This window comes from Acinonyx jubatus, chromosome A1 (genome assembly GCF_027475565.1).
Source record: "Acinonyx jubatus isolate Ajub_Pintada_27869175 chromosome A1, VMU_Ajub_asm_v1.0, whole genome shotgun sequence".
Lineage (NCBI taxonomy): Eukaryota > Metazoa > Chordata > Mammalia > Carnivora > Felidae > Acinonyx > Acinonyx jubatus.
The window spans coordinates 5,068,941-5,093,479 of record NC_069380.1 but is presented as its reverse complement, the minus strand read 5'-3'; the positions used below and the strand labels follow the sequence as shown (position 1 = coordinate 5,093,479).

General features: G+C 43.9%; 2 long non-coding RNA genes across 2 annotated transcripts; one reads left to right on the top strand and one right to left on the bottom strand.

Moving 5' to 3' along the window:
- Positions 1–2: 2 nt before the first annotated feature.
- LOC128312980 (uncharacterized) lies at positions 3–10,929 on the bottom strand. The gene is made up of 3 exons (XR_008293047.1): positions 10,795–10,929; positions 9,679–10,314; positions 3–205 (listed from the first exon to the last, which is right to left on the bottom strand). It is a non-coding gene; the product is annotated as an uncharacterized LOC128312980 (long non-coding RNA).
- Positions 10,613–23,371, top strand: LOC113600858 (uncharacterized). Its single transcript, XR_008293041.1, has 4 exons — positions 10,613–10,915; positions 11,201–11,305; positions 12,662–12,751; positions 20,712–23,371. It is a non-coding gene; the product is annotated as an uncharacterized LOC113600858 (long non-coding RNA).
- Positions 23,372–24,539: the final 1,168 nt, after the last annotated feature.

The following is a 24,539-nucleotide window of genomic DNA, read 5'->3' as shown; positions in this document are numbered from 1 at the left end:
GGGCTCCTCTGGGGCGCGAGCGCACCTCAGCGTGCCCTTTTCTGCCCCTGCCCGCTGCCTCTTTTTCCTGTCCCTTGTTAGGCGGTGCGCTTGTCCCGTGGGAATCGTTCGGGACTCCTGACTCTGCCGGCTTCCCTCGGTTTCTGTTCTGTGTACACTGCAGTGGGATCGGCTGCAAAGAACGGGTACTTCTAAGGTGTAGGGTCTGGAAAACAGAAAACCTGGGTGTCCAGACTCCGGGCCCCCAGCCCGCCTGGAATTGTAGCTAGTGGCACGTTAAAACTGTGAGAAGCCCCTACGAATACTTAGCTCGCTTAGCTCACACGCACACACTCGCACACACACACCGACACACCTTCCATAGGAAGCAAAATCAGTGGCAGGTGAGGCGATTTGTCCAAGGTCACTCGATCCATTTCTTACTGTTTTTACTCAGCGTTCAAACCGCACTTGGTCCTTCTGGGCACAGTTCCATAAAGAGAGGGGGGAAAGGCTGAATGTTTAATAGCTGATGAAATTCCGACCTCAGAGTGAAAAGAGAAACATGATTGTAAGAGAGGCTGACCTTGCGTTTATTTATTGATGTGATCATTATACTAAATTTAGCGTAAATACTGGGGACGGACCAGGAGAGGAACAGAGTTCAGCAGAAAGAATGGTGCCCCACGAGAAAAGGCCAGGCATCCCTCCAGCTCCTCCTGACTAGCCTCTGCCCCGCATTTTCCTAGAAAAACATGCAGAAGGGATGGACAGACTGGCAACCTTAGCTTCAGGTGGGATTCCCTGCCTGCCCATTCTGGGCCCTCAGGGGGGGAAAAAAAGTGTTTCTGATAAGTGTGAATCTTCAACATGGTATTGAGGAAGAAGAGAACTTTCTCGGTTGTGCAGTTGAGAGCTTCAGGGCGGAAGATGTTTTCTCAGTGGGTCTTAGCTGCTAAGGGTGATCGTGAAGCAACTTCGTCCCAGCAGAGTCTGTCAAAAACTTTGTTGCTGATGATTCAATTGCCTACGGAGAACAACCCCCTTGAGAGCTTAAGCAGAGCTGGAGAGGACTCGGGTGAAAAATAGGGCTTTTTTCAACCCCGAATTTTAAGATGAAAGATTTTCTGCCCATAACCAGGTGGGAAAAGAAAGAGTAGATAGAAGTTATTTTTAATTTTTAAGAAGCTGAGTATGTTGAATAGAGGCCACTGCCTTGACCACCACAGACTGGCTCAGTGCCTTCCCCTGATTTCCTGCATCCCTATCATGAAGTCGGGGGAGTGCTTCTGTTTCTTCTTGTGTGTATCTTCCGTTAACCAAATCTGTCCTGACAACTCTGTAGAGAGCGGAGACAGTCCAGTTGGCCCACTGTGAAGATGACGTCGTAGGTACGAGGGCCAATAGATGGGCGCCTCGCTTGAACTTGTGTTATCTCATTGACTGCCGTGGTTAACTTCCCTGATCTGACTGGCGGGGGTATCTCTCTGGGGAAGTTAGTTAAGGATGGCGTTTGACTACAGGATCCAGACCTAAATCTTACCTTTGAAGTCTTCTAAAGATACACCTGCACAAAGGACAGAAGCTAGCCGATGACCAGTATTTATTTGTTACTAGTCTCAGAACGCACATGCCAGTATGGATCATTCAATAACCTGTGCTTGACCTCTCAGAGAAATGCTTTTACGCTTGTCAGGGGCAGCCTAGGCTAGAACCAAAGGAGACCAAAATGCTTGTAAAAAAGAGGAGCCAATGCAAAACAGCGACAGGGAAACATTGTATGTATACAATAGTCAGAGAAATGCATTTTGTGTCTACCCCATAGAAGCAAAGACTTGTCAAGAATGAGCCTGTGCCTCCATTCTCTAGAGTCACCACCCCAGGCATTCACAAGTCAGGTGACAGCAGCAGAATGCAGAAGGGAAAAAACCCTCAAGAGCTAGACCAAGAAGGACACACCGAGCTCCTGGCACTGTGGGTTGATAAATACTACGGAGCTAAGAGCAGTCCTTTCTGTCCTAAGGGATGACATAAAGGAAAAGGGGATCCGAGTTTTCCGTCCCTGAGAGCCAGCTGTCTCCATCCTCTCTATTCTGTGTGCCCTCTCCCTAAGCAGTGAGGTCAGCCAACGACAGACCCGGTCTCCCAGAGACAGTATGGTATGGGATGACGGCAGAAAGGCCGACCCTGTTTTCCAAGGAACGAAATCTGCACAACTTCTCTGGGCAGCACACTCCCAACACTCAAGAACTAGGGTGGCCAAGCAATCCTTCCCTTCCTATAACCACCTAAAATTCTGTTTTCACTCAAGCCCGTTCTTAATCTTCGTGGTTCTAGAAAACAACCGGCTTGTGTCCTTCTGAAGTTCTTTCATGCAAATGAAGACCTGACACCATTTCTTAAGCCCCTTTCCTCAAAAGAAAACCCCATTTCCTTTTAAAATGTTTACACATGAAAAAATGGTCATACATGTATACATATATGTGTATATCATATGTATATAGACCTATGTCTATACATAGGGAAACATTTTTGAAAAGGAAATGGCATATGTACACCATATAAAAAGATATCAGTAGGGGCGCCTGGGTGACTGTTAAGCGTTCGACTTTGGCTCAGGTCATGATCTCACAGTTTGTGAGTTCAGGCCCCACGTCGGGCTCTGTGCTGACAGCCTGGAGCCTGCTTCGATTCCGTGTCTCCCTCTCTCTCGGCCCCTCCCCCACTCACGCTCTGCCTCTCTCCCCTTCAAAATAAACATTTAAAAAATAAAAATTAATAAAAAGATATAGATACGCATACAGTGTTCATCGGTGTACCTCCTCGCCAGCTTGAGGGACAATATAGTCGGAGTGGAAGCCACCACTAGTCCCTCACCACTTTCCTTTCCCTCTGTCCCCAGACCATTTCCTTTTAGGCCTTCTTCATAAGGCCTCCTTCCTCTCTCCCTGTTGTTATTTACACACAGGCTAAAAAGCAACCCTGAGAGTATTGGGCAAAAGATCCAGGAAAGAAGATGATTTAATAGAAAAGCTTATTCTAACGCAGTCGTATTCAGCATTCTGTAAATGCATTCTGATGGCTCCAAATTCCTCTAATTTTTACATCGTTTTTAGAGAGCACTTTCCCAAATTGGACATAGAACAAGAAAGATTCAGTGGAACGGTCACTATCATCCTGATGACCAGAGGGGCGGGTGTCGCAGGCCCCCTCCCCTTCCCGTTACTCGTTAGCACCTGTGTCTGGCATGTGACGCTGGCTGAAGCTGGGCTTTTAGCTGGGGCTGTCATCTCCTGTACTTCAACATGTCCTCTCCAGGCAGCTGACGCTTCTTCACAGCATGGTGGCTGGCTTCCAACAGTCCCAGGAGACAGAGTCGGGCTACGTCACCTTTTCTAACCTAGCTTCGGAACGCCTGCGGTCTCCCTCCCACCACAACCTGTTTCAGAGTCACAAAGGCCCAGTCAGTTCGAGAGGACAGGAAATAGACTCCAGCTCTTGATGGAAAAGAGGCAAGATTCTGGTGGCACGTAAGGATTGGAAACACCGTTGCAGCCATTTTGGGAAATCCAATCTATCAAAACCAGCAGCAAATAAATTTAATTTTCATAAAACATAAGGGCGCCAAAATCATAAAATACATGGGGAAAAATTCATGAAAGATGTGCAAGACCTCCACATTGAAAACAAGAGACCCAAAGAAGAAAATCAAAGACATTACCTGATCTCAAGTCTTATTGTCGTGCTAATGCTGATCAAGACAGCGTAGTGTAGACACATGTGCACAGACACGTCACTGAAACAGAATAGAGAGTCCAGAAATACCACTAAATAACTCTGACAAAGGCACCCAAACAATTCAATAGGGAAAATAAAGTCTTTTCGATAAATGGTGCTAAAACTTGATGTTCATGTGGAAAAAAATTAAGCCTTGATCCCTTAACCATAACACAATAATTAACTCAAAATGGATCATAAACGTGATGTAAAAAACTAGCCATGTACAGCTTCTAGAAGAAACCATTTCTTAGACAAGACCTGGAAAGTACCATAAAAGAAAAAACTTTTATCAGACATCATCAAAAATAAAACTTCCGTTCATCAAAAAACAACACCAAGAAAATAAACAGGCAGGCACAGTCCAGGAGAAAACATTCACAATGCACACACATCTGACAAAGGACCTATTCCTAGAATATATGAGTAACTCCTACAACTCAATACTCCCAAGACAAATCTAATTCGTTAATGATCAGGAAAATGCAGATTCAAACACGATGATATACCGGCACACAGCAGGATGCTTAGAAATAAAGATTAACAACTCCAAATACTGTAGGAGTGGTGATGCTTGGCTGGTGGGAGTGTCCAATGCTATAACCACTTTGAAAAACTCGTAGCTTCCTACACAGTCACATATCCACCTTCCCTATGACCCAGAAATTCCACTTCTACATATTTGCCCAAGAGAAATTTACACATATTTACAAAAAGACTTACAAATGAATATTAATAACAGTGGGGCACCTGCGTAGCTCAGGTGGTTGTATCCAACTCGATTGTGGTTCAGGTCGTGGTCTCACGGTCCTTGGGTTCAAGCCCTGCGTGGGGCTCCGCGCTGACAGTGTGGAGCCTGCTTGGGATTCTCGCTTTCACACTCTTTCTCTGTTCCTCCCCCACTTGTGCGCTCTCTCTCCTCTCTCTCTCAAAACAGGTAAATAAGCTTTTTAAAAAACTTTAAAAAATGTTAATAGCAGCTTTATTCATGATAGCCTCAAACTGGAAACAACCCAAATATCCATCAACAGGTAAATGTATAAACAAATTGTGATATATTCATATTATGGGCAATGACTGAGGAATAAAAAGGAATAAGTCACCAATATATACAGTAACACAGATGAATCTAAGAAACATAATGCTGAGTGGAAGCAAGATACAAAAGAATAAATAAAGTATAATTCCATTAAAGTAACCGGGTTAGGTCCAACTTCAAGTTCCTCGTGGTTTAAGCCCCATGTAAGCAAACCAGAACTTAAGTTTCTATGCTCTGTGCTTGGCTCCCCCAGAAAAGAAAGGCCTAGGTCAACTAATCAGCACTGGTCTGCCCGGCACAGATCACCTAACCCAGCTCCAAAAAGTGGCCTTTGCTCCTTGTAAGGAAAGTAACCCTACTTTAACCTATTAGCAAATGCCCCGTCCAAACTTCCTCAATCCTGCTCACTTTGGTCTATGAAAATTCCTTGCAAGGGGTTCAACATCACTAATGATCAGGGAAATGCAAATCAAAACCACGAGATAGCGCCTCCCACCTTTCAGAACTGCTATTATCCAAAAGACAAGAAACAAGTGTTGGTGAGGATCTGTTGAAAAAGGAACACCTGGGCACTGTTGGTGGGAACGTAAACTGGTGCAGTCACTGTGGAAACCAGTAGGGACGTTCCTCAAAAAGTTAAATACAGAACTACCATGTGGGATGATCCAGCCATTCCACTTCTGGGTATTTATGTGAAAGAAACAAAGACACTAACTCAAAAAGATAGCTGTACCTCCAAGTTTATTGCAGCATTGTTCATAATAGCCAAGACATGGAAACAACTTTATAGGTAGATAGGTACATGGATACATAGATAAGGATAGAGATATAGAGATATAGAGATTTATATATTTATTATATTATACTATGTATATATTTATTATATATCATCTATTCTAAATACATATGTAATACATATTACATATTCTAAATATATATGTAATATATTATATAGAATGCACTATTACTCAACCATAAAAAAAGAAGGAAACCTTGCCATTGCTGACATGCATAAGCCTCGATGGCATTATGCTAAGTGAACATCTCATAATGTCACAGAAATCTCACTCATACAGGCATACATCAGAGATATCGCAGATTTGGTTCCAGACCGCTGCAATAAAGCAAATATCACAATAAAGCGAGTCAAATGAAATTTTAGGTCCCCCAGTGCACATAAATGTTATGCTCACACTACACTGTAGTCTGTTACGTGCGCAATGTCTAAAAAATGTTCATACCTTAATTCAAAAATACTTTATTGCCCCAAAATGCCAACCATCATCTGAGCTTCTAGAAAACAGTAATCACTGACACAGATCACCAAACAAAAGTAGTAATAATGAAGAAGTCTGAAGTGTTGGAAGAATTACCAAAAAGTGACACAGAGACACGAAGGGAGCGGGTGGTGCTGGCAGAGTGGTGCCAATGGACGAGTTCCACACCGGGCTGCCACAGACTTGCCATTCGTAAAAACCTCCATTAGCTGGGAAGCACAGTAAAGGACAATACAGGGCGCCTGGGTGGCTCAGTTGGTTGAGCGTCCGACTTCGGCTCAGGTCATGAGCTCGCAGTTTGGGAGTTGAGCCCGGCACGGGGCTTGCGGCTGTCAGGACGGAGCCTGCTTCTGACCCTCTGTCCCCCTCTCCCTCTGCCCCTCCCCTGTTCATACTCTGTCTCTGTCCCTGTCTCTCTCAAAAATAAATAAAACATGAAAGCAAAGGACAATAAAACAAGGCATGCTTGTATGGGGGGTAGTGGAATGTGTGAAGGGGGTCAAAAGGTACAAACGTCCAGTATTAAATAAATAAATAAATAAATAAATAAATAAATAAATAAATAAGGATGTAATGTACCACATGGGGACTATAGTTAAAAGTATTATATTGCATATTTGAAAGTTGCTAAAAGAACGAATCTTAAAGAAAAAATATTTGTAACTGTGTGGTGACGGATGTTAGCTAGCCCCCTTGTGATCATTTCACAATGTATGCAAATATTGAATCATCATGTTGTACATCTGAAACTAATATAAAGTTTTATGCCAATGATACCTCGGTAAAAAAAAAAAAAAACAATCTCTTGCCTTTTTAAAGCTGTTTGTTTTCTATTTGCTGGAGTGAATGCTCCCCGATTCATGAATTGCAGAATAAAAACCTACCTGATCTAGTAAGCGGATCTGTAAATCATCTGTAGGAAATTTTCTTTTATCAGTTCTCTTTAAATGAAGTTTAAGAAAAGGCGAAAAACCCCTCTAAGGGTCATGTTGTAAAGACTTACTGAAAAGAGACTCAAGGGAACTTCCTGGGATGACAGGTTTAATTTTTTTTATATAAAGGAATGGATATTGGGTGTGTGCATTTTTCAAAACACATCAGACTGTACAGTTAAGATCTACATGTTTCACTGTAAACTTACCTCAACTTTTAAAATGTTTTTTTTTAATGTTTATTTATTTTTGAGACAGAGAGAGACAAAGCATGAATGGGGGAGGAGCAGAGAGAGAGAGGGAGACACAGAATCCGAAGCAGGCTCCAGGCTCTGAGCTGTCAGCACAGAGCCCGACGCAGGGCTCAAACCCACGGACCGCGAGATCATGACCTGAGCCGAAGTCGGATGCTTAACCGACTGAGCCACCCAGCGCCCCTTAAAATGTTTTTAAATGCTTGCACTAGGATACTCATAATAGCAAAAACCTGGAAAACAAGCCCAATGACAAAAGCATGAGCAAGTAAGTTAAAATTCTTTTTGAAGAATGTGTAATGGCTTGAGAAATTATTTATAACACAGTGTTAAATGAACAAAAGGGAAACATAGAACTGTATATATGTTGTGATCTATTTTTTAAATTTTTTTAATGTTTATTTTTGAGAGACAGAGAGAGAGAGAGACAGAGCCTGAGTAGGGGTGGGCGGAGAGTGGAGACACAGAATCCGAGGCAGGCTCCAAGCTCTGAGCTGTCAGCCCAGAGCCCGACATGGGGCTCAAACTCTGAGTCGAAGTCAGACACTGAACCGACTGAGCCACCCAGGTGCCCCCTATTTTTTAATATACATATATATGAACTGTGTGTGTGTGTGTATCCATATCTAAGGAGAGAGGTATTAAAATGTTAACTGTAATTCATTATTCCTGGATGGTGATTTCTATTTCCATCTCATGCTCTTTCAAATTTTTTACAATTTTACAATAAGAAAGTGTTCCTTAAATGAAGTGTAGGGATATAGTGAGTCTATCAGCCTAACGTCATTGCTATGCTACAATTTCAGTTGCAAGGGATGAACAGCAGAGTGATCAAAGCAAGCGTTGGTTGCCAAGCTGAACTGGGGACCAGAAGGGATGTCACAATAACAGAGCAAAGCACCTCGCCAGGAAATGCAACACAGCTGCTGAGTATTGGGGAGTTCAACAGCTAACCCGGCAGCTTGATGACAACTGAACAAGTGTGAAAGCAGATGAGCTAGTTTTATAATAGTGATAAAAATAGCTGGCATTTTTTAAGTGCTTACTCTGCACCAGGCAATGAGCTAAATGCTTGACTTGCATTTCCTCACTTCGTTTTCAAAACAATACAAATAGACAAGGACGTGATTCTCCTTAATTTGTGGATGAGAAAACTCAGGGTTAGGAAGGTTCAAGAGTTCACCCAAGATCACACAGGTAGGTAGTAAGTGGGGCCGGAATGTGAGCTTTTGTCAATTCAGTGTCTAGTGGCCCCATCCATAATTATCGTACCCTCCAAATTGGTCTCTTCAAAAGAGGAGAAGTCACAAAAAAAAAAAAAAAAAAAAGAAAAGTGTTTCTAGACAGTCATAGTAACACAAACCCAAAGCATAGTTTTATATAAACAGAATGGAAGACTTTAATCAAGTATCTACATTGTCTTCCGCAGCTGCAGACCAAAGACTACCAAAAGTAATTACAGCTTTGAACACATGCCCTCTCCTACACAATATGAGTTAAAACTCAGAGTTGACTGAATTCTGGAGTTCATCAGATGAACATCTGTTGCTTTGTCATCTTTTATGACCCGACGTCTCTCCACTGCAAGGGTTTGGAGGGAGAGGGCTAACGATATCATAGGCTGCACCTATCATAGGCCACTGGAGTGGCCTGAGGAACCATGTTGACCAATGAGACGAAGTCTCCCTGAAAACCATGCTTGATCTCCCTTAGCAGTTTCCTAACAAGTTAAACACGGGGATCCTGAGTGGCTCAGTCGGTTAATGTCCACCTCTGGATTTCGGCTCCAGGCACGACCTCCCGGTTCACAGGATCGAGCCCGGAGTTGGGCTGCCCACTGACAGCACAGAGCCTGCTTGCGATTCGTCCTCTTCTTCTCTCTCCCCGCCCCTCCCCTGCTCACACTGGTACTCTTACTCTCTCTCTACCAAAAGAAATAAATAAACTTAAAAAATAAAAGTAAAACTCACCCTATAAACCCGGCAATTTTGCTCCTAGAAATCCACTAAGAAAAATGAAAACATCCATCCACACAAAAACTCGTACACAAGTGTGATTCGTAACAGCCCCGTATTGAAAATAACCCAAACGTCCATCCACCGCTGAATGGATACAGAAAATGTGGTATATCCTTCCCTGGAATACTATTCAGCAATGAAAAAGTATTAATACAGGTTACAATATGGATGGACCTCACTGACATAATCAAAGCCCCCCAAAATACCCTTTTGGCAAACTGATTCCTGAATATTGGAGAATCACTTGCATGAACATAACTTGCAGACAACATTTTGAGAAGTTAACATATAATATTTGGCTGGCTATCTGATTTATCATTTCTGTGGGCTACAGATCCTTTAGAAAGATTAATGTTCACATCACATTAAACATTTTTTTTTCCCCTGCTCTTTTCTACTTACTTGATCTGAGTTTCACAAGAGCAGCAAAGACAGATGAACGTTTTTTGAATTATTTAACAATCAGAATGCTTTAGGCTGCATTTTGGCAGAGTAACAAGAGTGCGCTCAGGCCACCCCAAGCCACTGTCCCCGTGGGGAAGGACAGGAATCAGCTCTCCGCAGGCCTGCCCCCAGACAGGAGCCAGGTGGGAAAGCTGGGACGGAGAGAAGATGGAGTCCGGAGGGCCCTGGAAGGTGGGGAGTGGCAGGTGGCCTCGGCTGGAGGTGTCCGAGGTCTCCCCGCCGCGCTGCGCCCCGCTTCTGTGATGATGGAGGCGCGCTGCGCGCACAGCAGATGAAGCATCACCAGTGCGCATCCGAGCACAACGGCAACATACAGCATTTCAGTTATGACTTCACTGGAAAACCAGTCTGTCCAATATGCCTAGTAAACATCCCCTCCCGTTCTGGAGAGCGGGGCGCGCGTTTCACGGGCGGAACGTGGAATCCGGCCCCTAAGCGTAGGTAACCATTGCGCGTGCCCGGGTGTCGGCACCCCTCATCCACAGGGCGTGGTCGCGTCCCCGGGCGGCTCTCCCGGCAACAGCCCGCCGTGTTCAAGGGGGCGACCAGGCCTGGGGTCCTCCTGCGCGTGTCCTGAGCCGTGAGAGGAAATGAGCACAGGCAGGGTACGTGCAGAAGAGCAGGGGGAGGCAGGAGAGAAAAGGCAGGAGTTAGGGCAAAGAGAGCGAGCCCCTTCCCTTCCTCCCACGCACCCCGCCCCCGCGCCCTGGACGCCGCCTGCAGCCCGGAGCCCTTGCCTCTCCCTGGAGCTCCGCCGCCGCGCTCGGGGGCTCCCCACTCCCACGCCTGCACGCTCGGACACCTCGGCAGGCCGCGCGCGTCCTCACCACCCCCCCCCCCCCGCGTGCGCACGTACGCAGGTGCAGGGACCGACGCACGCCCCCGCCGGCACAGGCCAGCCCTTCCACGCGCCAGCCCTGTGCCTCCCCCCACCACCCGCGTTGCCCTGGGGCTCCTGTTCCTCCTTCCCTCTCCGCGTCTGCCCCCCAGCCGCCGCCGCTGCCACCTGGCAATCGCACGCACCGTCGCACTCCGCTCCCACCCCTTCCTTACCCGCGGCCCCCAGGCAGTGCCGGCAGTTTTACAGAGGTGCACGGTGGGCTCCGGTAAAGCTCCAGATACAGAGCCACGCCGGCAGCACCAGGGGGACGATGCGGCTCTGAGACGCGGACCGGTCCGTGTGCGGTGGGGGACTGAGATGGGTGGGGGGAGGGGAGCCAGGAGGAGGGGTCTGGGGGGGGGGGAGTCAGGGGGAGGGGTCTGGGGGCGGAACCAGGGGGAGGGGTGTGAGGGTGGGCCAGGGGGAGGGGTGGGGGGAGCCAGGGGGAGGGGCCTGGGGAGGAATCAGGGGGAGGAAGGGGGGGAGAGGTCTGGGGCGGGGGTCGCAGCTGGCTGAGAGCCCCGAGCAGAAGCGCAGGGATCCTCAGGCCAACCTGGCCGCACGGCCTTCCCAACTCAGGCCAGCTCTCCTCGGTGCAGCGGGTGCAGCTTGGACGCAAGGGCAAGCCTGCCGCCAGCCGGTCAATAGACAAGGCATTGGGAAACAGAACCAAACGTCCAGAAGGTAAGGAAATCGAGATTTGCAGTTTAGAAAAGATTACCTTGAGGGGCACCTGGCTGGCTCAGGTGATAGAGCATCGGCTCTTGATCTCAGGGTCGTGAGTTCAAGCCCCACGCTGGGTGTGGAGCCTACTTAAAAGAAACTTGAAAGAAAAATCAACTGTGCCTTGGAAAATACAGCCTGTGGCTTACTCTGCCACCAGGAAAGCCTAATAGATGTTTTAAATACTTGATTTTTTTTTAAAGTCTGCATACCTTTGCTCATTAGAAAGACTAACCATTGTCTCATGTATTTATTGGTAGTGTTTTCATTTTGTGAATTGGCCCTAATGTGCTTTATTTATTTATCCTTACTGTAAATATTTTCCCACTTTGTTACTTTTGTTTCAACTGGTTTAGAATGCTTTATGGGAGGAGTGGGGAGGAGCAAGGCAGGGATGCTCCCCCAACCCCCACCCCATCCAGCTCTCCATTTGCCAGAGTTCTCTGAGAGTAAGCCATAAACATTGGCTCTGGCTAACTTAAACAGAAATACAATGTTTTTAATGTTTATTTATTTATTTTGAAAGCGAGAAAGAGAGAGTGGGAGGAGGGGCAGAGAGAAAGGAGAGAAAGAATCCCAAGCAGGCTGCGCACTGCCAGGGTGGAGCCCGACTCGGGGCTAGAACCCGTGAACCGTGAGGTCATCACCTGAGGTGAGATCAAGAGTCAGTGGCTTAATGGACTGAGCAACCCAGGCGCCCCAAATAGGTACAGAATTCATGAAAGGACATGGGCCCTCACATAACCGCAGGCAACTGGGGACATCAGAGCCTTGGGAAGGGCTCCGCTTTTGACCCCGTGGACCCCGGCTCCAGATTCACACTTCTCAGACAGAGTCTGAGTGGCCAAGGTGTGGTCAGCAGCCCAGCCTGCAGGGACTCTCAGTGAAAGGAGTATGGATTGAAGCGGCTAGCCCAGGCAGGACAGTCACAGGACCACTAGCATTCAAGGAGGAAAAGGATCATGGGGAGCGGGGTCAGCCAGCCCCGAGAAACGTAATGTCCAGGAAGGCAGCTTGCTTACCAGTTTTGCCCTCCAGCTTTCTGGATTTCGTGACATTTTTCAAAGGCATTCTTTATCTCCAGGTGACACTTTTTTTTAATGATCCATTTATTCTGGTATTTTTGTGTGTTCCCTGTTTCATATTTGACTCTTCATCCCATCTGGAGTTTATGTTGTTTTCTGGAACAAGGCAGGGGGTCCCGCTTTGTTGTCTTCTAAATGGCGAACAGGAATGCCCACACCATTTCTTGAATTAGCCACTTTTTTCACACTTATTGGAAATGCCACCTATGGTGTGGATCTTTATTCTATCTAGATTCCCGTAGAGAACTTACGTCTGTTTCTGGACGTTATCTTTTACACCCTGGACAAGGCTCTGCAGGCTGGAAGAAGCGACAGCCTCCAGGTGAGCATAGAATGGGACAGAGTCAAAGACAGAGCCTGTCCCCCCCCCCCCCCCAGTACCCGGGAAAGGTTCAGATCTCAGAGCCATGAGCATGAGGGAGGGCAGGTCGAAAGAACGCCTGCAAACAAACTCAGTGACGCCCCAAATGGTCTACACAAACATGCACATGCACAAAAATGTGTGCACACACACTCCCATGCGTGGGACACGTCCATACAAGGACACGTGCATACATGTACGTACACTCACAAGCACAGATACAAACTGTGACACAGACCCGAACACACACACAGACACGTCTGCGTATTCGGTGCACACAACACCCGGCAGCCAGGCATTTAGAGAAATAAGAGAGAAAGGATAGCTAATTAGAAAACTAATCTGATTAATAGAGGTTCCAGAAAAAGAACGCTGAGAAAATGAATAGATGGAAAATAGTTTTTAAATATTTGTAAGGAAATATTTCTAGAGCTACGTTCATCTGTTTTCTCGTTTAAAACACTGGTAAAGGACTTCTGAGAAAGATGTCAGAGTAGGAGGACCCTAAGCTCACCTTGTCCCGTAGATACAACTAGATAATACCCCCATCGGTGTAAATAATCCAGAATATGACCCGAAGACTGGTAGAACAGACCCTCTACAGCTAAATTTAGAGAAGAGGCCACATGGAAGAGGGTCAAAAGGGAAGAGACATGGTCCAGAGCTAAATGGACCCATGTGACCATCCCTGAGAGCAAGTGATGCCGGAGCCCTGGAGGGAGGAAAGGAACAGACCTTCAAACTAGGCACCCCAGGTGCGAGGAACCCGCATGGGGAAGACAAATCCTGAAAACCAGAGACATAATTTTTTGAGTTCTTACAACCGGCGGGGCTTAATACGTGGAATGTTAAAAATCAGTGGGCTTGGCTCTGGGGTTGCTGGGAGGACGAGGGGAAACTGAGTCCCCACCCTTAAAGAGACAACACAACAGGGGCGCCTGGGTGGCTCCGTCGGTTGAGCGTCCGACTTCAGCTCAGGTCATGATTTCGCGGTCTGTGGGTTCGAGCCCCGCGTCGGGCTCTGTGCCCACAGCTCGGAGCCCGGAGCCTGCTTCGGAGTCTGTGTCTCCCTCTCTCTCTGCCCCTGCCCCGCTCGTGCTCTGGCTCTCTCTCTCCTTCAAAAAAAAAAAAAAAAAAAAACATTAAAAAAAAAAAAGAGAGAGACAACACAACAAACAGCCTCATGGAGATATAACACAGAAGTAGGATTTTGAAAACCACCCGGGGGATATGGAAGGGACATTTGTTTACTAATCTCAGAGTGCGTACTGGAGGCACGGGGATCATTGGTCCGCTTCTCCAAGAACAAAATTGCTGGCAGCTGCCATTTCCCTTCACTGCCCCTCAGCCTAGGCACAGGGACACCTTCAGAAACTAGGGCAGCAGCCACACCCGCCGCTTAACTTGCTGACGGTGTGCTCCACCCCCATGACCTTCAGACAACCCCCGCCCCCCCCCCCCCCAGCCAGGCCTTGCCTCGAGGTCCTCTGCCACAGCAGACCTATCCAAACCTCGCTAGCGCCATTTTCTCTGCCCTTGCGTTCTCCTGTGGACTCACTACCTCCAGTCCTGCAGCTAGAGCTTTAGGAAGTCTTCCCCAAGCTCCACATCCTGTCCCACAGCAGACCTGCACAAACTTTGCTAACACCACTACCCGCCCGCACCTTCTGCAGACCTGCCCCCTCCAGAAAGCCCTCGGCAAGAGCCCGTCCAAAGCAATGCCGTAAGCCTGGCAGTGTGCAGGCAGCCCCCCGCAGTCACCAACACAACCTCAAAGTGACTCCTACCCGGGGAGAGGAGAAGATAACCACACGTGTCAGTCTGACAGCAGCCCCAGCAGGGGGTAGGGGCCATTCATCTGGTCTGAATGCAGGCCCAGCCCACCGACAAAAGCTTCCCAACACAGGGAAAGGGCTCTGCAGTTCAGTACTGCCTTATCTCTAGCAAACGCCTGCTCTGACTCAACTCAAGCCCAGGATGGCCCCAGACTGGCCAAGTCACAACACAGGGACCAAACCCTGCCCGTACCAGACAAAGAGATCCGTCGCACATGACTGGACTGAAGGCGAATGCAACTCGGTCACGACAGTAGGAGGAATGCAACACATAGAGAGGACACCCTCGAAACGGGAGGTTCTGGTGAGCAGGGAACATTGCACTGCAGGGCACTACAGGACCTTTTCATAAGGCCACTACTTCTAAGAACAAGAGACATAGCTGACTTTCCTAACACGTAGAAAGAGATACAGAGAGTTAGACAAAATGGGAGGCAAAGGAATACGTCCCAAATGAAAAAAACAGGACAAAATCACACAAGAGAGCTAACTAACAGAGCGAAGTAATATTCCTGATAGACACTTTAAGGCAATTGTCATAAAAATACAGGGGAAGACCTCAGTGAGACCCTTAACAAAGAGAAAACATAAGAAAGAACCAATCAGGGATGAAGAGCTCAATAAAAAACATTTAAAATACGCTAGATGGAATGAATAGGAGATTTGAGGAAGCAGAGGAATGGATCAGCACCTTGGAAAACAGAGTACTAGAAAGCAATCAGGCTGAACAGCAGCGAGAAGAAAACATTAAAAATGAAAATAGACTTAGGAAACACAGTAACACCAAAAAATGTACTAACCTTAGCGTTATAGGGATCGCAGAAGGAGAAGAGGGAGAAAAGAGGGCAGAAAATTTATTTGAAGAAATAATCGCTAAGAACTTCCTGAATTTGGGGAAGGAAACAGAAAACCACACCCAGGAAGCACAGAGTGCCCGGAACCAAATCAACCCAAGGAGATCCAGACCGGCTGCCCTGATCGTGCACCTAGAGAGGAGGGGAGCCAGCCCCGGGCTCCATGGCTAGGTTAGGGGTGCAGTCCACAGTAGGAGAAAGTGATACCCTCCCTGGAGTGCTGTAAGAAGAGGGGTTCTATCTGCTCAAGAGACAAAGACTGCCTGCCAGCCAGAGACCATATATCGGGTGGCGTAGGGGCAGCACTCCCCCAGTACCAGGGCTCATGGAGCAGGAGTTTGAATCCCAGCCAAGCACCAGGGCATGGGAGTCGGGAGAGCGGGACAAATCACCTCACTTGTGCCCGTAGCACAGTGAGGACGGCTTGAACAGAGTGATTTGGAACACCTGGTCCATAAAGGACAGACTGGGGGGTCGCCATTTTTCTGATCCCTCAATTACAGCAGCGCTTTCAACAATAGCCAAATTATGGAAAGAGCCTAAATGTCCATCGACTGACAAATGGATAAAGAAGATGGGGTTTATATATACAATGGAATACTACTTGGCAATAAGAAAGAATGAAATCATGCCATTTGCAGCAATGTGGATCAGAGAAGGACAGATATCATATGTTTTCACTCAAATGTGGATCTTGAGACCATGGGGGAAGGGAAGGGGGAGAAATACAAACAGAGATGGAGGGAGGCAAACCACAAGAGACTCTTAAATATAGAGAACAAAGGATGGTGGGGGGGCTGGGGGAGAGGGAAAATGAGTGGTGGGCATTGAGGAGCGCACTTGTTGGGATGAGCACCGGGTGTTGTATGGAAGCCAATTTGACAATAAATTGCATTTTAAAAAAGAAGAGGATGTGGTACTTATATACAGTGGAATAATATTCAGCCATAAAAAAAAGAATGAAATCTTATGATTTGCAACAACATGGCTGGATCTACAGAGTATAATGATAAGCGAAATAAGTCAGAGAAAGACAAATACTATATGATTTCACTCATATGTGGAGTTTAAAAAACAAAAAAGACAAGCAAAGGAAAAAAAAAAAAACAACCGGAGGACAAAGTGGCAAATCAAGAAACAAGACTCTTGACTATAGAGTTCAGAGAGTTACCAGAGGGGAGGTCGGTGGGGGCATGGGAGAAAGAGGGGATGGGAATTAAACGTACACTTATCAAGATTAAAAAAAAAAAAAGTAACATAAACTTATCATGGTAAAAAAAATTAAGTAAAATAAAATTTAAAAAGAAAAGCAAATGGATGTGCCGCTAAAAGGATATTTGTGTTATTTTTGGCTAGGCTACAAATGAAGCTGAAGGTTTAATTATGATTTTCCAATGAAACTGGGTGAGGTGACACTTTCCAAGTCCTGATGGGATTGATATATGAATTTTTTTGCCTCTGAAAATTTTACTGAATTTTTTTGCCTCTGAAAGTTTTATGGAGAGATTTGATGAAACTTAACCAAATGTAGCATACCCAGTAAGTTAAAATCAGATAGGGGGCTTGAGTGTGTGTGTCTGTGTGTTTCTTCCCCTTCAAAGAGTCCTGGCAGAACAAACATATTTTAAGAGGTCCTTCCAGTGAAAATTTAACAACCCTCAGTTTCGTGAAAGGGGAATTTTTTAATTACAAAATTCCTACAGAATAAAGATATTGAAAAGCATTAAATATCTGAATCTATAAGATACACATATACCAATAAAAATGAAAATGAAAATTATTAAGCTAACTGCTATTTATAAGAGACATGCCAAAAATATAAGGACACCAAAGGTTTGAAAGCAAAAGATGGAAAGGTTACATCATGCTGATATAGACAGAAGGCAGGAGTGACCATGTTAATAAGAGACAAAACAGATAATAGTAATATTACTGGAGGTAAGAGGGTTCTGCCTAATGATAAAAGATTCAATTCACCTAACATAATAGCCCTAATGTGTATAATGAAAACTTGATAGAACTTCAGTGTGAAAATGACAGATACATCAGCAATATGGGGTTTGAATACCAGAGTTATTGATACATAGTATGATATAGCAGTTAAGAGCATGCATTGTGCAACCAGAGTGTCAGGTATGATTCCTTATTCTGGTACTCATTAGCTGTGCGATCTTGGACAAATTACTTATTTACTTTCAATTTCCTCATAGGTAAAATGAAGGTAATGATAGTATTCACCTTAAAGGATGATTAAAATAATTCCCTAGGGGCGCCTGGGTGGCTCAGTCGGTTAAGCGTCCGACTTCAGCTCAGGTCACAATCTCGCGGTTCGTGAGTTCGAGCCCCGCGTCGAGCCCTGGGCTGATGGCTCAGAGCCTGGAGCCTGCTTCCCATTCTGTGTCTCCCTCTCTCTGCCCCGCCCCCGTTCATGCTCTGTCTCTCTCTCTGTCTCAAAAATAAATAAACGTTAAAAAATAATAATAAAATAAAATAATTCCCTAATAACTAATGCCAAGAGCCCGAAACATCACCCAGTATTTAGCAAGTGCTGTGTAACTGCTCATCATTTCATTGTCGATAGGTCAAGTGTACCAAAAGCAAACAAATAAATGTACAAAAACATAGAAGATATAAACAACGTAAATAAAACTTTTATTTTTAAATTTAAAAATTTAATTTTAATTTTAAAGAATAAACATTAATAATAATAAATAAATAAAATAAAATAAATAAATAATAAAATAAATAAAAATAAAATTTTCAAATTTTAGTTTTAAAGGATATGATCGGAAATGTAGAGACAAAGAATGCATGCTGGACAAGAAATACTTAGGACTGAACATTAATAAAAATTATCAAAACTTGTGGGATAATCCCAAATTGACACAGGAAGAAAATTTAGAGACCTCATGTTTGTGTTAAAAAAACAAGAAATGAAAAATAACCAAAAATGTAATTAGCTAAATGTCCATTTTTAGAAATTAGGAAAAGAGCAACAGAGTAAGCTCAAAGAAAAGAGAAGAGCCCAGAGATAAGAACAGAAATTAATGAAATAGGAAAAAAAAGACAGGATACAAAGTATCAACAAAGTCAACAGTTTATGCCTTAAAAGACGAATAAAATAGTGGGATGGGGAGAGTGGAGAGAAAGATACAGAGACAGACACACACATGTGCATGCACACACACGGAGGTACTTTATAAAAAAAGGTAATACATGGGGCGCCTGGGTGGCTCAGTCGGTTGCGCATCCGACCTCAGCTCAGGTCATGATCTCACGGTCCGTGAGTTCAAGCCCTGCGTCGGGCTCTGCTGACCGCTCAGAGCCTGGAGCCTGTTTCTGATTCTGTGTCTCCCTCTCTGACCCTCCCCCATTCATGCTCTGTCTCTCTCTGTCTCAAAAATAAATAAACATTAAAAAAAATTTTTTTTAAATAAATAAATTAAAAAAAGGTAATACACATTATGACCAAGTTTGGTTTATCCTATGAATGCAAAGGTAGTTTAATAGAAAATAAATACATGAAATTTAGTACATTAACAGATTAAAGGAGAAAATCTTTCTCATCTCAATGGATGCAGAAAAAGGAAGAAATTCAATACCTATTGATTTTTTTTTTTAATGTACACAAGGGAATTTGCTTACCTAGATAAAGAGAATCTTTAAAAAAAATCTTTGAATAATATCTTAAATAAAGATAAAGAGAATCTTAAAAAAAAATAAAACTTTAACGGTGAAATACTGATCAGGAAAAAGACAAGAACACTCTTATTCCCCCTCCTATTTAACATTATCCAGTGCACCCAGCCAGGAGGGTAAGAGAATAAAACCAGGTGAAAGATCAAAGGACTGCAAAGGAAGAAACAAAATGGATTATTTGCACAGGATATGACTGTAAGGTAGAAATGTGTAACACATATACAATTAAATTATTAGAATAAGGGTTTAGCAAGTTTGCTGAATATAAATTCATTATACAAATAGAGAGAGTGCAAATCCTATTATGGGAAAAAGTTATAAAGCTTTATTAAAAGACATTCAAAGGGCCCCCCAAAATGGAACCTCATACCATGCTCATTGATGGAAAAATTCAGTGTTATATAATTATGCATAAATTAATCCATAGAGTCAATGGAATTTAAAACAAGTTTCCAACAGGAATTTCCATGAAACTTGAAAAGCAGATGTTCGTCTTCCTAGAAAAGGGCCAAGAATAAACAACATAGTCCAAAAGAAAGAACAAAATAGGAGAATTAACCTACTAGACATAAAGTTATAACAATTAAGTTTGTGATTTAGTTTCTATAACAAGTCAATACAGAATTGATACTGGGAGAGATAAATAAACCAGTGGAACAGAGTAGTGAGAAAGAGGCACGCACGTATGTGAAACTTAACCTGTGCCGGGTTCCACTCTGGAAGCCTCTGGGAAAATAATAGCTTATTCCATAAATGGTGCTGAATTTCCATATAAAAAAAATGAAATTGTTGCTCACACCACTCATGAGTCAGCTTCAGGTGGAAAGAGCAAGTATTGTTATGACTTCTAAGTAGGGAAATTTTTTTTAAACACCCCCCCCAAAGAGCCATAAAATCATAAAAGAAAATAATGAATAATTTTAACTACATTAAGAGTAAGAACTTCCACTCATCAAAAGACACTCTAGATGAAAAAGACAAGCCACGAACCGTGATTAAACATTTGTTACTTATTTAACCAACAAAGAATGAACAGTTAACAATTTATGAGTTAATAAGAAAAAGATAAACAACCCAATAGGAAAACAAATGGGCAAAAGATATCACATATTTAACTGGAAAGAAAAATATGAACGGCCCATAAACATATGAAAATATTCTCAACCTTATTAGTCATTTAGTAAAGACTGAAACCACCACAGATACCGTTTAATACCAATTAGACCAGCAAAAATTAAGGAATCTCTCATTATTGTTTCTAGTGTGGATGCAGAAAAACAGAACCTCACAAACGCTGACGGTAGGAAGGTAAATTTGGGAGCGCCTGGGTGGCTCCGTGGGTGAAGCGGTGAAGCGTCTGACTCTTGGTTTCGGCTCAGGTCACCACCTCAAGGATCGTGGGATCCTGCCCCACGTCGGGCTCTGCGCTGACAGCGTGGAGCCTACTTGGGATTCTCTCTCTCTCCCTCTCTTTCTGCCACTCCCCCGCTCACACGCTCTCACCAGGCTAAGACACACACTCTCTCTTTCCAGTTCGTGGGCCTCCTTTACCTGAATCCTCTGGCCAGAAAGACTGGGACGTTTCTACTGGAGTTTTAGTTTCCTGAAATGCACTGAGAAGCTAGTAGAGCCTGCCCTGGGGGCAAAGCATTGAGAAAAAAGACGAAAATTAAAAGAAAAAAAAAAAGGAAACTGGCCCCTGTTCGACAACTGCCTTCGGTTGCGTATTTTTCAACATCCGCAAGTAGTGTTTTTGTGTTCTGTCCAGAGTTTATATTTGTACTAAGCAGGGAGGACGTGCTGTCAGGGGAAGGCTGGGAATCTCCCCCCTCCCTGTGACCCCACTCCAGGCAGATCTTCCTCCCCGACGTTGCACCCAACCATGCTGCCAAAGGTGACTAGAGATTTCCTCTGACTTCAATGTTACCTTCTTTCTCCTCCTAATTCACTGGACAGTTTTCCTAAGTCTCCTTGGCTGTCTCCTGCTCATCACTCTGACTTTTTTTTTGTTGGAAAGCCCCACGGCTTCTCCCTTTTCTAACTCCCTCTTTTGTTAATCACCTGGCCTAGTAAAACTCCAAAATTTAAATCACCCCCTCAAGAATCTCTTTTCAGATGCCTACCCAATGCCTACTGAATCTCTTTTCAGATGCCTCTTTTCATCTGCCTACTACCAGATGCCCACTGGTATGTCCGGAGGCGTCTGAAACTTACAATAGCTGACCGCACCTGTGATTCTGCCCCCCCTTCTCCCCCACCGCTCCCTCAACCTTGCCCTTCCAAGGAACGTCAACTCCGTTTTTCCCCAAATCCTTAAGTCACCTTTCATTCTTCTCTTCGTCTTCCCCTCATATTCCATCGGTCCACAAGTCCTGTCAACTCCAGCTTCAAAATATACACGGAATCATCAAGCTTCCTCAACACCCACAGTGCCCCAGCCTGATGCAAGTATCCCTCATTTCTTAGTCGGAGAGCAGGAATGGTGTCTCAGTTCACCTCCTGTGTCTTTGCACCAGTGTTTTCTAGCACAGCTTCTACTGACATATTGTATATTGCAAAATGGTGAGCATCCCTGGTCCCCAGTTATTGTGACAACTAATATCCCCTCACCCACATGCATGCACACATAGGCATCTCTGAACATCTTGGCAAGAAGGAAGTCATAGAAAGATATAGCATGCTCATGAATTGGAAGAATTAATATTGTTAAAAAGTCCATATTTCCCAAAGCAATCTACAGATTCAGTGCAACCTCTATCAAAATCTCAATGGCATTTTTCACAGAAATAGGAAAAAACAATTCTAAAATTTGTATGGAACCACAGAGGACCCCAAATAGCCAAAGCTACCTTGAGAAACAAGAACAAAGCTGGAGGCATCATAATTCCTGATTTCAAACTGTATTACAAAGCCATAGTAATCAAAACAGTATAGCATTAGCATAAAACAGACACATAGTCCAACGGAACAGAAAAGAGAGCCCAGAAATAAACCTAGGCATACATGGTCAATTAATTTACGACAAAAAGAAAAAGCCAAAAATATATGATGGGGAAAGGGAAGTCTCTTCAATAAACGGTGTTGGGAAAACTGGACAACCATACACACAAAAAATGGAACTGGACCACTACCTTATATCATACACAAAAAATTAAATCAAAGTGGATTACAGATCTGAATGTAAGACCTGAAACAATAAAACACCTAGAAGAAAACATAGGCAGTAGGCTCTTTGACATTGGTCTTGGTGATGAATTTTTTTGAATTTGACATTAAAAGCAAAGGCAACAAAAAGCAAAACAATAAACAGGTGAGACTATCTCAAACCAAAAAGCTTCTGCACAGCAAAGGAAACCATCAACAAAATGAAAAGGCAACCTATTGAATGAGAGAACATATTTGCAAATCATATATCTGATAAGGAACTCATATCTAAAACATATTTTAAAAAGCTCATACTACGGGGCACCTGTGTGGCTCAGTTGGTTAAGCGTCTGACTTTGGCTGGGTTATGATCTCACCATTCAGGTTCGTGAGTTCCAGCCCTGCTCTGCGTTGACAGCACCTGCTTGGGATCCTCTGTCTCCCTCTTTCTTTATCCCTCCCCCACTCACATATGTGAAAGCACCCGAACAGGCGTGCATGCTCTCTGTCTCAAAAACAAACATTAAAAAAAAAAAAAAAAGCAACAAAAACCTCATTACTCAATAGCAAACAAAAAATCAATTAGAAAATGGGCAGAGAATCTGAACAGACATTTTCAGTGAAGACATACGCATGACCAAGAAGTACAAGAAAATGTGCTCAATGTCACTCAACATCAGGGAAATGAAAATCAAAACCACAAGGAGATATTGCCCTTATACCTGTTGGAATGGTATAACGAGAAAACAAAAACAAAAACAAGAAACAACAAGTGTTGGTGAGGAGGTAGAGAAAAAGGAACTATTGCGCACTGTTGGTGGGAATGTGAATTAATGCAGCCACTGTGGAAAGCAGTATGCAGGTTCCTCAAAAAATTAAAAATAGAACTACCACATGCCCCAGAAATTCTACTTCTGGGTATTTGCCCAAAGGAAACAAAACACTAATTTGAAAGGATATGTGGCAACCCCATGTTCATTGCAGCGTTATTTACAATAGCCAAGACATGAAAGAAACTTGTGTCCATCAGTGGATAAAGAAAACGTGATATATCTTTCTATATATATATACACATATATATATATTCCAAGCCTGGAATGTATATGTGCAGCATGGTGATTACAGTTCATTTGCAAGTTGCTAAGAGTAGCTCTTACAAGGTCTCATCACAAGGAAAAAGAATCATAGCTATGTGTCGTGATGGATGCTAACCGGACTTACTGTGGTGATCAATTCACAACATATACCGATAGTGAATCATTATGTTGCACACCTGAAACTGACACGTCAGTTATATCTCAATAAAAAACTATTGCTCCTTTAACTTACTAAAATTTTCTCATAAGTAAGGTCATAGCTCTCAGATCTATTTTCTTTCTGGAATTTGCTAAATGTTTTACATATTTCATGCTCTGTGATATGCAGCTATATCTCACGGCCAAACGTGATGCATTCTAAGCTTTATGTTCTTCATAAATATTTTAATTCAAATAAAATAAATTTCAGAGTGTCATATTTTCCCAAGGCCCAAAGTATAACTATGAGTCATTTGGTTTTATTAGTGTTCTCTAAATATTATAAAATTAATATTTAAAAAAAAAGAGAGCGGTCAGATCGTGTTACTCCTCCATACAAATCCTCCAAAGACTTACTATCGCACCCAGACTGAAAGGCAAAGCCCACATAATGGCCTCCAAGGCCCTACACAATCCGATGGTATTTTTACCTCTGATCTTCCCATAGGTTCTTACTTTCCTCCCTCTCTTCATTCCTGCCGTACATCTGATGCTCTTTGGGCCAATGAGTCCTCCTGCCTTGAGACATTTACACTGTTTCCACGGCCTGCTTTTGCCCATGACTCTGCTTGGCTCCCTGCATCATCACTTCTTACCTTTACTCAAATACCATCTTCTAGGTGAGGCGTCCTGTAGCTACTTCTTGTAGCACTGTAAGCCTCACCCCAGCAGTCTCTGTTCCTCTTTTCCACCTTGTTTCTTCCATACACTTATCGCCACCTAAAATTCTACATATTTAACATATTACTTTTTATATAGCCCATGTCTTCCAATTAGAATATATGTGCCACGAGGGCTGGAATTTCTGTTTGATGTATTCACTTACCTATTCCAACACTTAGAAAGGTGTCTGGCCCATAATAGTTGCTCAACAAACATTTGTTAATAGAATGAACACAGGAACGGTATATGCTTCATAAGA